This window comes from Pteropus vampyrus, unplaced genomic scaffold (assembly GCF_000151845.1).
Source record: "Pteropus vampyrus isolate Shadow unplaced genomic scaffold, Pvam_2.0 Scaffold47, whole genome shotgun sequence".
In the NCBI taxonomy this organism is placed as follows: Eukaryota; Metazoa; Chordata; class Mammalia; order Chiroptera; family Pteropodidae; genus Pteropus; species Pteropus vampyrus.
In genome coordinates this window covers 7,335,169-7,349,293 of record NW_011888828.1, presented here as the reverse complement: position 1 = coordinate 7,349,293, position 14,125 = coordinate 7,335,169, and the positions used below count along the sequence as shown (strand labels likewise).

Here is a 14,125-nt window from a genome sequence, read left to right as displayed (position 1 = left end):
CGCGCGCCCATACCCACACCACATCATATTTTTCATTCCCAAAACAACTTCATAATTATTTGATCAGAATTGACCTTTTAAATTGCATCACCAAAACCATAAATTAACTAATGTTTCCCCTCTATATCAGTGTACTACCTGGGGACTTAGAAAGGGGAATTAACATATGTCTGAAGAATTAGCTAGGTACACTAGAATTCACAATTAGACAGAAGTAAGCAGGGGGTCAACCTAGAATCAAGTTTTTAAAAACACACAATGAGCAGCCCCAGGTGTTCAATTTCACTAATTGTTCTGAATCTTCAAGGAACAAGTATGCCCTAAAAAATGGAACTGAAACTTGAAAGGCAATAAAGAATTACTGAGACCTGGAAGTTCTCTTTCAGGGGTCCAAGAAACATGTCATTTTCCATCAGAGCAAAGTACGTGATGCTTTATTCTTCTGTCAATTTTTAAATCAGTCTTTGCAACCCCTATACCAGCAAGCAATGTCATAAACAGGTCCTTGTCCACGAGAGCTGGGCTTTTGCTAATGTTTTCAGACTGGCCACAACGTTGGTCCCAAGGTTACAACACAAGTTTTGGACTTAATTCAGGGTGAGATGCTGCCTAGCATTAGGAGGCTCACATGATATCAAGGAAGGTCTCTCAGAGTGGTCACGTGGAAGATGATCACAAGTCAGAATGTGTCTGTCACATTTCACTTTTGTCCGGTCACTTTATTTTTCCATTTCACTTTTGTTCATATGACAATCAAGAATATCGGGGGCTCCGAAAGATCAGCTTCTCCAACCAGCAATGTGTGGAGTGGCTCAGTCATTATCTGTTGAACTCTGAGTGTCCCAGTGTTAATGTAAAACCTCTCCCAATCATCTTGTTTTCTTTTCATTTGATGATTTCACTAGAAGTTAGCTAAAAAGGTGCATTTAAATTGTATGTCTGCCATTTGGTAACATTCCAAATGATCTCATTTTTAAAAAATTAACCTATTTTTCATCTGATGTCCAGAATATACTTTTCTTGTCTCACATTGAAAAGGAAAAAAAGAAAAGGAATAGGGTCAATTAAAGTATTTGATCTAACCTTAAAGCTATTTAACATCATTATCATTTGCCATTTAATAAATCCAAGCCCTGTCCACCTCATCTGTTGTGATTAATAGACCTTTCTATATCCTTCCATGAACCTGAATGCTAGGGGAGGGTGAATGTGCACACATAGGTTTTAAACTGAATTCCTTAACGATTCAGTAGAATTCCTGCTGACATAAAAAATTACCAAAAAGCAAGGTCCATCTCTGTCAAGCAGTGGGTTGACCACTGCTTTATGCACGAAGAAGGCGGAGAAAGATGAGAGAGTCCTTAATGCCTGAAGAGGGGAAGGAACGAGAAAAGAGCTCTATTTCAATTACTGAGAGTTATACTAAACTTTTAAGCATTTTACATGAACAGATGGTAAAGGGGCTTTACTATATGCAGACAAGTTTAAAATGCTTCTCTTAGGTGGTGCTAAATATTACTGAATCATGTCACTAGAGTACATATCTCTGTCTGGAAGCCATGACGACTTTTTCGCCATTGGTCAACGTTTCCAGCAGGCTGGGAAGGGCTGGTAGGCATGGCGCAGGGAGCAGAGCATCACACAACAAGAGAAACCAGAACCCGGCACTAAGCCGAGTGAGAGACGGGATGGGAAGAGAATGGAGGCTCCACACGGCGGAGGCCGAGGGCACTGTCTTGTCCACCTCTGTGTCCCTAGTGCCCAGGATGGGGCTTGAAAAATAACAGGAACTCGATAAATATTTGTTGAATGAATGCATAAATGAAAAAAAAAAAAAAAGGCCATGGGGAAGACCGCAGAAAATGAATGAAAAGATAGAATGAGAAGTAGAGAAAAGTTAAAGTATAGGATTCATTTAGACCCCCAGAAATCTTTACATACTTTGCCAAAAATCAAAGCTCCTAATAGCCAATGATAAATGAGCCTTAGCCTTTGATAGGGGCCGTCCCTGATACCAAGCCTGTGGGAGTCCTTGGACTGAGGGCGGGGCCATGTAATGGTGGAAAATGATCCTCCTAGGCTCTTAATTTTACCCCATGGTTCTTGGAGACACAGAGTACATGAATATCCTTACAATGTATTTTGGCTGTGCTTCAACTTTCTTGTCCAATTTTTTTTTTTTTTTTTTACATCAAAGCTACTTACAAGTAGAGTAAGTGACTCATTTTAATTTCCCTTCCTCTCTCCGTTCCTGTGTCCTCTCTGGAGTAGGTGGTAAAGAACAAGAAAATAGGAGGAGGTCACCCCTCAACTGAGAACCAGGCCATAGCACCCGAACGCTCGCTGTCGCACGCAAGGTGAATGCTTTAGCTCTGTGAGTCTCCAAAGAAGCCGACAGTCAGAGAGGAAGAGTTCCTAATGTGGACATTTTAGGAGAAAATATTTTCACCAGTATTTGGATGGGATAAATAGGGTGCAAAAGGTTTTAGCACAAGCAATTGAAAGGGGAAACCATCTGCCTTGACCGAATTATTCTCCTAGTTCCCTAGTTTTCTTCTTTATTCCTTACAGCTCTTTTGAAAAAGCGCAGATGGAAAATAAGTATTATCCACATGTTACCCGGTATGCTGACGAAATAAGCATTGATGAATTCCAAGAGAAGGTTCTTACCCAATATTCAAACACACAGAGCAAGGCATGACGATTCCTCTCTCAGAATAAGTCCCCCCGAATCGGCGCAATTTCTCCGTTCGTTCTCACTGATCCTTCGGCTCTGCTGCGGGCCTCTGTCCCTCTTGACCCCGGGGTCTGTTATGTGTACATTTGGCAACACGTGCATGGACCACAGGACGCCTCCAGTAAGGCTGTCCCCACGAACGTCCCGACTCCAAGATGGTAGGATGTCTGTTAGCGACGACGGGGAACTGTATGCATACGTTTACGTGTTTATGGGGTAATGATGGTAGTACTAGGAAGTGAGGAACCCTCACCAGCCGATTTTAGAACTAAGATAAAACGTGGCGGATCACATGTATTTCTATCGCCTCCCCCACTGTTCCAGCTGTGGAGATCAATGATACGAGCATACAGCAAGCCGTGGGGAGCCAGGAGAAGTGCCCGATTCCAGCTGCTACCCCATATTTAGAAAATAAGAAGTAAATCAACTCCCAGCACAAACTCAAGGTGGCTTAAATGTGGGGAAAATATATATGGATGGAGTAAAGAGAAGAATTATTAGGAAGACAGACCAAGAACCCTCCACAAAGAATGCCACAGGTCTTCACGCTGCGGTAAAGAGAAAATACTTCTCAAACCTTTGTCGTCCTATAAGAATAACAGAAGCCATAAGGGAGAAACAGTTCTCTTCATGAAAGTGTTCCATTCTTGGACTGATACGGACGCTCCCCCTGCTCAGCCCAGCGGAAACGGCCCTACCGCCCTCAGGCTGGGCACACTGTCCAGCAGCCACACACTCTGGGTGGGACGTGGCACGGCCAACAGGCCCCCTGGCAGTGGGGAGACGACTCCCTTCTCCAGAGATTGGTTTGTGACACCAGCCTGCACCCAGAGGGCACAGAATCCATGGGGTTTAATTACACATGCAAACGTTCCCCTTCTTTGACGTGAATACATTAAAGGTGAAAGGTCAATATGGCTAGGAGAAGAAAAACCATCGTGGAATGAGAACGTTTTAGATCTCTTGAGAACAAGAATGGCTGTGCTCTCCCTCACAAGCCCATATACTGTGGTAGTATAATACTGTGGTAGTATTATAGCCAAAAAGTCTGGGGGGAGGAACCATAAAAAGCTAGAATGGTGTAGACAATTCGAATGCGTGGATAAGGTGCATGGCCTCTGTCTGGCAGGGAAATTTATCTTTTGAGTGAAAAAAGGAACAGAATGTTTGACTGGTTACTCAAATATTTGCATCCACACTGAAATTGGATCCCTCTAGAAAATAAATTTCTTAGAGATGTCGCCATCAAATAGTATTTACGGATGGCTCCTCCGTTTGTGCCATGATCCGTGTGGTGGAGAACCTCTAGTCATTTACACCAGAAAACAGAAAATGACACAGGAATATAGGAGGAGGGCGTACTGTCCCCACCTGCAAACACATTTCCTAAGGGCCGTTCTTAATTCTCTTGCTCAGCATTGTGAAGGAGGATGTGGAAGCTCCTCGGCCTCACCCTGCACCCCCTGCCCCACAGTCCTACCCTCAACCTGACAGCCGTCACCAAATCCCTCCCACCTCAGGTCCAGCCAAACAGAAAAGGAATCTCGAACGATGTTGGGGCACACGAAATTCCTTGCAGAGTTCTTGCCTGGTTTCTGGGAGCACAAGCCAACACAAATCTCCACGGCTCCATTAACTTGTGCAGCTATGCAACAGGGAGAAGATAATAAAACAAGAGCCCTCTGCGTCCGGCCTTTCGGAGGCCCCCACCTCAGGGTGGGAGGTGGAGAAAGTCCGGTCGAGAAAGCCAAGAGTGGCAGTGGGGTGAGGGCTCTGAGGGCAAAACGGGGCGCAGGGGCACTGGCCCCGGGGGTGGGAGCTGGGAGGGCTCCCGCGTGAAGTGGGGAAAACAGCAGCTGCCATTCAGGTGTGTGGGCTCGAGGATTAGGAAGCTGCGTGTGGGGGTACAAAGTAAACAGGGGGTAATGCCAATTACATGGGAGAGGCTGTTAGAGGCGGGTCCCCTCTTCTTGCTGGGAGAAGGGTGGCCCTTCCGGGGCCGTGTGCGGCTATTTCAGATTCCATTCTGCCTAAACAGTCAGGTAAATAACACCGCTGCCTATCCTCTGAGCTTAACGAGATCTAGACCTTCCAGAACTCTCTGGGTCTATAAACATGTCACATTTTCATCTTATTAAGGTGATCTATTCCCTGTTTGTATAAGATACAGTTTTCGCACTCCAAATATCTTCGAGTCTCACTGAGTTTTCAAGTGCTAAAAAAAAGAGTCTAATACCTTACTTAGATTTAACTTTCCCATATATCCTGAGAGTTGCTTAGGATATATATGGCAATAAGGAAAGTCATCTGGCCAATTAGTTGTAAGGTCATTGTTGGTCACATTCATTATAAGTCATTTTAAATTATTGACATACTAATATTCTTTGCCATCAGCTGAAGTACAGAATGCTATAGTAAATACAGAAATCAGAGGGGTCAATGCCACTGTGACAGTATTTATTCAATAAATTAGGTTTCATAATATGATGATTCCGCTCTCAGAACGAGTCCTCCAAATTACTGCAATTTCATAACTGAAATTAAATACTGTGCTAATATAAGTAAAGAGAGGTTTTCATTTTAATATTAAGTCTGCATTTTACATAATTTTTTGAATAATGGAAAATACGATAATTCTACAATTATCACAAACAACAAAAGAAAAGACATAAATTGGACTACATCAAAATTAAAACCTTTTGTGCTGCAAATAATACCATCAAGCAAGTGAAAAGATAATCAGCAGAATGGGAGGAAATGTTTGAAAATCATATACTGAGGAGGGACTTATATCTGAAACATATAAGGAATGTCTACAGCTCAAAAATAGAAAGATAAATAACTCAATTAGAAAAGCACTTGAATAGACCCATTTCCAGAGAAGATATACAAATGGTCAATAAGCACATGAAAACATGCACATCATTAGTCATCAGAGAAATGCAAATCAGAACCATCGTGAAATACTAGTTCACACCTAGTATGATGGCTATAATAAAAAAGAGACAGTAATGAATTTTGGCAAGAATAAGAAAAAATTAGAACTCATACATTGTTGGTAGGGAAGTAAAATGGTACAGCTGCTTTGGGAAACAGCGTAGCAGTTCCTCAAAATGTGCTGGATCCATTTCATACCACGCATAAAATTAATATTATATTGTTGTTATATCCATTCTACTAATAGCCAATGGAATATTATCCAGCCGTAAAAAGGAATAAAGTACTGATACATGTAACAATATAGATGAATCTTGAAAACACTGTATTAAGTGAAATGAGCTAGTTACAAAAAAGCACATATTGTATGATTTCATTCACATGAAATGTGCAAACAGGACAAGTTACTGAAACAGATAATAAATAGTTATCTAGGGCTGGAGGTAGAGCTGAGGGGATAAGGAGGGACTGCTAACGGGTATAGTTTGATTCTGGGATGATGAAAATGTTCCGTCATTAGACGTGGCAATGGAGGCACAACTCTAAATATACAAAAAACCAGAGTTGTACACTTTAAATGGATAAATTATATGGTATGTAAATTATATCTTAATAAAGATGTTTTAAAAAATCAATGTAGATGTCCTCTCTAAAGCATAACAATCTAAAATACATAAATTTTTAGAAAAGTAGAGTACTGGGTTTAATACATTTCTCCAAGTGCTCAAAAGAAGTTGATGTGGAAAAAAAGTATTTTTCAATTTTGGACTGATTTAGACTATGCCATTTTGACAGTTTTCTGCTCTCAACGTCTTCAGTACTGTACATGACAATGTAAAAAATAGACATATTAATAAAATAAATAAACTAAATATTTTTCTACTGATACTTCTAAATTACTCTTTAACTCATGGACAGAGCTTTGCTAACATGTCTACCTGTTCAGTTTAGAAGTGAGCTCTATGCTCACCCACACGTAAGTCAATAGAATCACAAGGAATGATACAACAAGGGCCCCCATGTTCTCTCCACTTAATTGGATAACTTATAAGTTTGAAGGAGGCAAATGTGAGATGACACCAATATAAAATGAAAACAGTTATTTTCCACTCTTGTAGATTATTACTAAAATCCTACTGCTAATAAAGTTTGATAGACTACAATTTTCCAAGGGAGATATACCGAATAAAACACTAAATAATTTCTCCCCTGAGAAATTTTGTAGCTAGAATCTCTAATTTGTCTCAAGGAATTCTTTTGAATAGAAGAATCCTTGACATGGTCTTTGATTTGTTGGGGTTCTGGTTGTGGAAGCTTTTTTCTCCTAAAAGGATGCCAGCATTGCCCAGGAACAATCATGAAATTCAATAGCAAAGAACATTGAAAATAGTAGTACTATCTGAGGCTCATAACCAACACATTCTTGATTTATTAGGTACATGTGCCCTTATAAAAACGGTTCCCAGATACCATTATTTCATAATAAATAAAAAAAGAATCTCCGCCGAAGAGAGATGGTTCTTTTTAAAAAGTAAAATGTGCATTTAATAGAGCTTTGTTCTCTGTCAGCTTCAACCTAAGGCATTCTTTTCAGGTGGACAAAACTTATTTCTTTAGTTAACCATTTGCTTAGCTCGGTGCTTCTCAAAACTTAGTGTCAGAATCCCTTGCAGGGCCTGTAAAAATCTCAGGGTTTCGGCTAGGTCCAGAGGAGGGTTTGGGAATTTGTCTTTCTAATACTTCCCTGCCCTCGCCAATACATGCTGATTCTGCTGGGGCTGGCTAGGCAAAGTCCCGGCAGGGCAGGTCTTCTCTGGGAGTCTACCAGAGAGGAAGAGCAAGCATCACCCAAAGGCCAAACACATTTACATTTAGTATCTAAATAACAGCAATGACCGCATCTGCTCCTCAGCGTTTGTGGTTCGCGCATTTAGTTTCTCTTCCTAGTCTCACATCACCCTCACTCTTACCCACCCAAGATCTATTTCTGGGGATTCTTCTCCTGCCAGCAATCCTACATGACTGTCCTAGATACAGAAGTGTCCCTCTGGTGGGTCCCAATCGGGCAATCAGCTGGAATTGGGACTAAGAAATCTCTGTCTAGCTGCTCTTTTGAACTCAGAAGCAGATGGCAATGGCCATTTTCCACCTAGGTAACAGGAAAAGTCCATCTGTATGCACACAGAGAAGCAGGGACAAGGTGGAGGGTGACAGCCCCCCCGGGTCCCACACGGCTCTCCCATCTCTGGCTTCAGTGGAGGACTGAGGCCCTGTTGCATCTCTGCCCTTGGGTTCATTCTATAAGTCGATCCCAAACCTCTATCTTCTATTAAATTCCCTGTTCTTGTCTAAACTGGTTCAAGAAGATTTGTTATTCACAAGCAAAAGGGCCTTAACTTAAACTGTTAATGAGGTCAGTTTTTAGGTACCTTTCCTCCCTGCTTCAGTTCACTCAAGAGATTAACTTCACCTTAAAACGTCTTCCTACCCGAGTTTACCTGCTTCTGAATATCTCACAGCCGAAGCCCTGGCTGACTTGGGTGATTCTCTGAAGCCTACATCACCACGCACATCAAATCGAGGCCTGCCTGGATTCCTCCACAAGAGGCAGTTATAATGTATACTTCTCTCCAAAACTAGGCAGAGATAAAAGAATACAGATTAGAAATGAATATAAATCCATTTGGTTTCTTTTTTTGAGCAAAGAAATAAGAACACCAATAGATGTGTTTCAAATTGGGGTCTAAATATGAAGTTTTATTTACTATGTTAGATGAATTTAAATGTTTAATTTTTCAATAATGTTTCTGAATAGCTCCAGCTTTCCAGCTACTTATTTTTGTGCAATTCACGTTTTTAAATGGCATTCTTATGCTCTACTTCTAGGTTCAAGCATATAATGGTGTGTATTATATATGCATTCCCATGTAAACATGTGACTCCCCAAGGAAAGAAGAATGCATTTCTTTATCTCTGAGTCTAATTACTTCTCTTAAAACACAATAGAGATAAGGCAGATAAAATCTTGTGTCACTTTTAGCATTAAGTCATATCTGTGGTAACATATCTGTTCCCTAAGTTTGTGATGTCGCTAGACATTGCAAAACCAGAATTTAATAGCCTGTTTAATGTTATATATCCTCTGTATTGAACTTCATGATTTGGGCCTCCTTAAAATCAAGACTTCCGTACATTTTCTTTGGCAACTCTATGCTTAGCAGAAAAGTCTGATTATTTTGGCCGCATCGTGTCACATAGCACCAGGTAGTCACAGAAATCCAGTGGTTCCCTCAGAGTGGGTTGCTTTCTTTATGGAAATCGGTTTACTTGGCCCAGCTGTCAGGCATTTGACTTCCCAATTAACAACTGGAAATAGAACTGGATCCACAGGAAGGAAGAAAACTCAGATTTTCCCAAACACACAGTTAATGAAAAATTTAGTCTAGTCTCTAACTCTTCTGTGTTTTTCCCATAAAACGTTAATGTCGATTTGGAAAACAATACACTGACAGAGGTTTCTCCTCGTAGGAAAGTTTCATATGATATTTGTCTGGGCCATGTGCCCATCATCCATTGTTAAGGAGTTGACATAAATTAAAACTGGAAATGAAGCAGCCAAAATTATCGACTGGTTTCCTCCAACTAATTCATTGAAAAGACTGAACGGGCCTAAACTACTGTAGATCACAGCTTCCATTCCCCAGGCAATAAGTAACAGAGATGAAAAATCCTTTTATTCTACAACTGGGCTATTTCTTGGGTCCAAACAGAAAGAAGGGGGAAAAAAAGTGTATGATAATGCATGGGACACTCTTTTCTCACCCAACTCTTCCTGACCAGAAGGATTTCCCCCAGCAGGACAGACGACTATAAACAAACATTGTAGAGGCAGGAAGCAACCGGGACTCCCGTTCACAGGAATGCCCGCAGAGGCTTTGGGGGTCAGGCGAGGTGCACCCTGCCTAACCTGCACGGAGAGACGCCTTGGGAAACACACCACTACTCTCGACCACAGAGGGACAGGAAATACCATGGAAAAGGGAGTCTGAAGGCACTGACAAGTCCTGCACTTCAGTGTCTTTCAGGACACGAACATCGAAAACGCTAACGTTAGACCTCAAGGAGAGACAGCATAGGAAGGTTTTCCTCACAACTTCCTTCTTCCAGGCGCACACACTGATCTATCCGTGATTAGGAACTCCACTGTCCACTTTAACCCTAATAAAGGGTGAGTCCACTTTACCCTGCAGCTTAGGACTGAAGAAACATGTGTATTTAAGTCACACGCCTACTCTCAGGACTGATTTGGAGACTTCTTCAGTTTACCTGACCCCAGTCTGCTAGAGAGTGGGAGTACAGAGTTCCCAGGGCCAGTCGCGTACTGAACGAACTCTTTTGCCCTGGATTTTCCCCTGACTAGACATAAGCATCTGGAGAGTGATATATATTTTTTTGACCTAGGTCTCTTGCATCTAGAATGCTGGGGAATCTTTTCAAGACAGGAAAAAAAAAAGTTATCTTAGTCTTTAAACAAGTTTTCACCTCGCCACCACGAAACAGGCCAGATACCCTTCGGAAATATGATTGTGTCATCCGTTCAGCTATTGTTGAAGCCCGCAGCACAAGGACTCCATAAAACTCAACATAAACAGAAAGGCCATGCTGTCTACAAATATCGTCCAATGTGCATGGCTGCATAGCCGTATTCTATTTGAGGGACCTCATTATCTAGGAAATGATTTCCTACTTCATTGTCTCAAATCGCATCATCCAAAAAGGATTAAGATAAATGTTTTCCTGAAAGAACATCATCTTTCCTGAAACCTCCTGTTTGCATAGTATCTTTCGGTGCCATCCCAGCTTTCTCTGCTTAAATAGTGGCTGCACAGCAAACTCTGAAATGGAAATATTATATACTAGATTCTTACTATCAGGAGGGGACAAAAATCACTGTCGGACAGGAGTTAAAGGCACTGTAATGTAAAAGCCTATCTTATGGGAAAGAATCAGAGAGCTATGTGGCCTTTATGAATTGACTGAAAAACCAACAGACAGATTACTGTACACCACCGAGGCCTTTTGACACAAGAGGGAGGAGGGTCCAGCTATATGAAAAGATGTTGGCTTGAACATTTTTTTAAGCTTTCAGCAATCAGCACAATCTTGCCAGACCTCCCATTTATTTTTAAAATGATTTTATATTAGTTTCGGATATACAGTACAATGGCTAGACATTTATTATAATTTATGAAGTGATCCCCCCGATTACTCTGGCACCCATCTGGGTCTACACACAGCCATTACAATAATATTGACGATATTCCCTATGCCCTACGCTACATCCTGTGGCTGTTTTGTAATTCATTTATACTTCTTCATCCCTTTACCTTTTTCACCCAGTCCTCCCATCTCCCTCCCTTCTGGTAATCACCAGTTTGTTCTCTGTATCTGTGAGTCTGTTTTTGTTTAGTTTGTTTGTTTCTTTTGTTCCTTAGATTCCACATAAAAGTAAAATCATATGGTATTCATCTTTTTCTCTCTGACTTATTTCACTCAGCATAATACCCTCTAGGTCCATCCACGTTGTTGCAAATAATAAGATTTCGGTTTTTTTATGGCTGAGTAATATTCCATTGTATATATGAACCGTAAACTTTATCCAATCATCTACTTGATGGGCAATTAGGTTGCTTTGGTATCTTGGCTACTGTGAATAGCGCTGCCGTGAACTTAGGGGTACATAGATCTTTACAAACTAGTGTTTTGGTTTTCTTTGGATAAGTACCCAAAAGTACAATTGCTGGGTCAAAAGACAGTTCTATTTTTAATTTTTTAAGGAACCTCCAAACTGTTTTCCAGAGTGACTATACCAATTTGCAGTCCCACCAGTAGTGGACAAAGGTTCCCTTCTCTCTTCATCCTCGCCAACGCTTGTTTTTTGATTTACTGATGATAGCGATTTTGAAAGGTGTGAGGTAAAATCTCATTGTGGTTTTAATTTGCATTTCTCTGATGATTCGTGACCTTGAGCACCTTTTCATATGTCTGTTGGCCATCTGTATGTCCTCTTTGGAGAAATACCTACCTATTCAGGTCTTCTGCCCCATTTTTTCACTGGACTGTTTGTTGTTGAGTTGGCGGACCTCCCATTTACATAGGAGAAGCTGTGCTATCATTGCAAAGTTTAGGAAAATGGGTTACAATAGGCTATAATAATTGAATTATGCTTTATCCATAACAAATCATGTTCCCCTGAAGTTCCAGTGTGTTTTGAATTAACACCAAAGAATTCTTAACCCCACCAACTGGCAAATACAGGAATTTCAACTGTTCTGATATAATGACTCTGAGTTACCCACTATTAATTTCCTACCTTCCAACCTACTAATCAACCGAAAACAGTCTGAATCGCTTATGAAATTACACAGGGAAGAAAGCCCCTTCAGGCAGAGATCTCTTTCATCCTCTAAGCACAGCAAATTACAAGCTGAAAATAGCTTTTGATTCACATTAACATTTTGAATATAGTTTCTAAAACTTACCTTTAAACAGTCGTGAACTAAGGATGGGATACAAATTGGTAAATGTTACTATTGATATAACTTTCTTTCCATGTTCTGAGAGTCATACCTTTGAATTTAAAAGACACTAAATGTTTATCTGTTCCAAAGGGGATAGGGCAGATAGGAGACTGAATGGAAAAGAATCCAAAGTACATGAATTTCAAATTATATTAAGAAAAATGTTTTTTAATGGATGGAAAGTATAAACGCAAAAAACGCAAGGTCTTCTATTAGGAAAAAAATAGATATTTTGATCAATGAGCAAAAGTGCTTTGAATGTCATTAGAACCAATTTAAAATTATGACCTGCATCATCTTAGAAAGCAGCAGTTTTCCAACAATTTGCAGTCATATTCAGAAAAAAAGGCTGCGTTTAACAGGACAGGTACACAGCTAACATCTGCAAACAAATTCACACACACAACACAGGAACTTAAGTCAAGTAATCCAATCATTCCTGAATTCACCACGATAATGTGATATTGCCACCGCTCGGCTAATTATAACTCATGCAGGAAGCAGCCCAGTTGGCTTGCAAGTGAAATGATCAGAACGTGAACATTTTAGAATAAATCAAGTACCTGATAGTTTCATGAGAAGTTCAGATGCTGCTTTGACTGACATATCCCGCCTTAGCACATTCCCTTTCCCTTCCTGGGGCTTTAGTGTGTCCTCAGAGATGCTTGGGGCTGGCACTTCAGTTTCTGGGCTAAACACATAGCTGGACCGAGGCAAAGCGGCACTGAGGGCCTCCTCTTCTTTAGGCTCCTCTTTCACTTTAAAGTTAAGATTCATGGGCTCCTTCTGATTTGCAGCTATCAAAAGAAGAAAGGGATTATATACATATATACACACACACACACATATATATACACACACACATAAAAGGCCGCTCGCCCTCTTAGCTGCCCCCACCTTAATGAAGTATGGATGCACAATCACATATTGTTAACAGCAGGAGGGACCATGACCTAATCAAAATCACTGAGCTCTGGGCACAAAAACACAAAACACTCCACGAGCGTGTGGGCTTCTGAACCTTTCGGACCTATCCTATTTTAGGCAGCGCTGCCTCTACAAAGTGTTCGGGCACTTTCTCCTTGGTTTCCCTCTACATCTTCCTTCCTGTAGATGCTGCTGCCTCCCTGACCTGTTTGTATTCTCCCTCCCTAATCCTATTATAGAATAATGCCTTCAGGCAGTTATTCTGCCATAAAATATTGAATACAAACATGAGTCAGAGGGAATATCCAAAGTGAAAACCTGAGGTGGGGTGTAAAGTGAGGATGGAGAATTTGCCAGAGAGAAAAGCTCAGACGAGAAATATATCGCTTTGTCTTCTTATAAGCCACCACTGACCCGTAAACAGGGGCATGTATTTGGCTTTGTTTTTTGGGTCCATGTCTGTAGTCCAGGTCATCTCTGAGACCACGATAAGCATTTTTAAAAAATAAAATTTTATTTTGGAAAAATTTTAGATTTGCAGAGCAGTTGCAGCGATGGTTTGAACAGTTCCCACATCGCCTTCACCCTGCGTTCTCTGATGGCGACATCTTCTACAACCACGATGCATTCGTCAGAACGAAGAAATTCACATTACTATGATCTAAACTCCGGGTTTTCTTCAGATTTCACCAGTTTTTCCACTTATGTCCTTTTTCCATTTTTAGCATGGTGGGCTGGTGTGGAGTATGTGGTCAGGGCAGAGCTCACTGGCCTATTATGGGATGGAGTCTGTGGCTGGGCTACATCATACCACGTCTTCACCCACTAAGCTAACAGGAAAGACCAAGAAGGAAGACAAGCATCCTCTCCCACCACTTGTCGCTTTCATAGGCATCTTGCTCCACTTTAAAGGGCCATGTGGTAGGAACTTTAGGTTTCTTAT

General features: G+C 41.0%; 1 protein-coding gene across 1 annotated transcript in view; it reads right to left on the bottom strand.

Annotated features, from left to right (window-relative positions):
• Positions 1-14,125, bottom strand: part of ZNF827 (zinc finger protein 827) — a 120,205-nt gene that overhangs the window by 74,533 nt on the left and 31,547 nt on the right.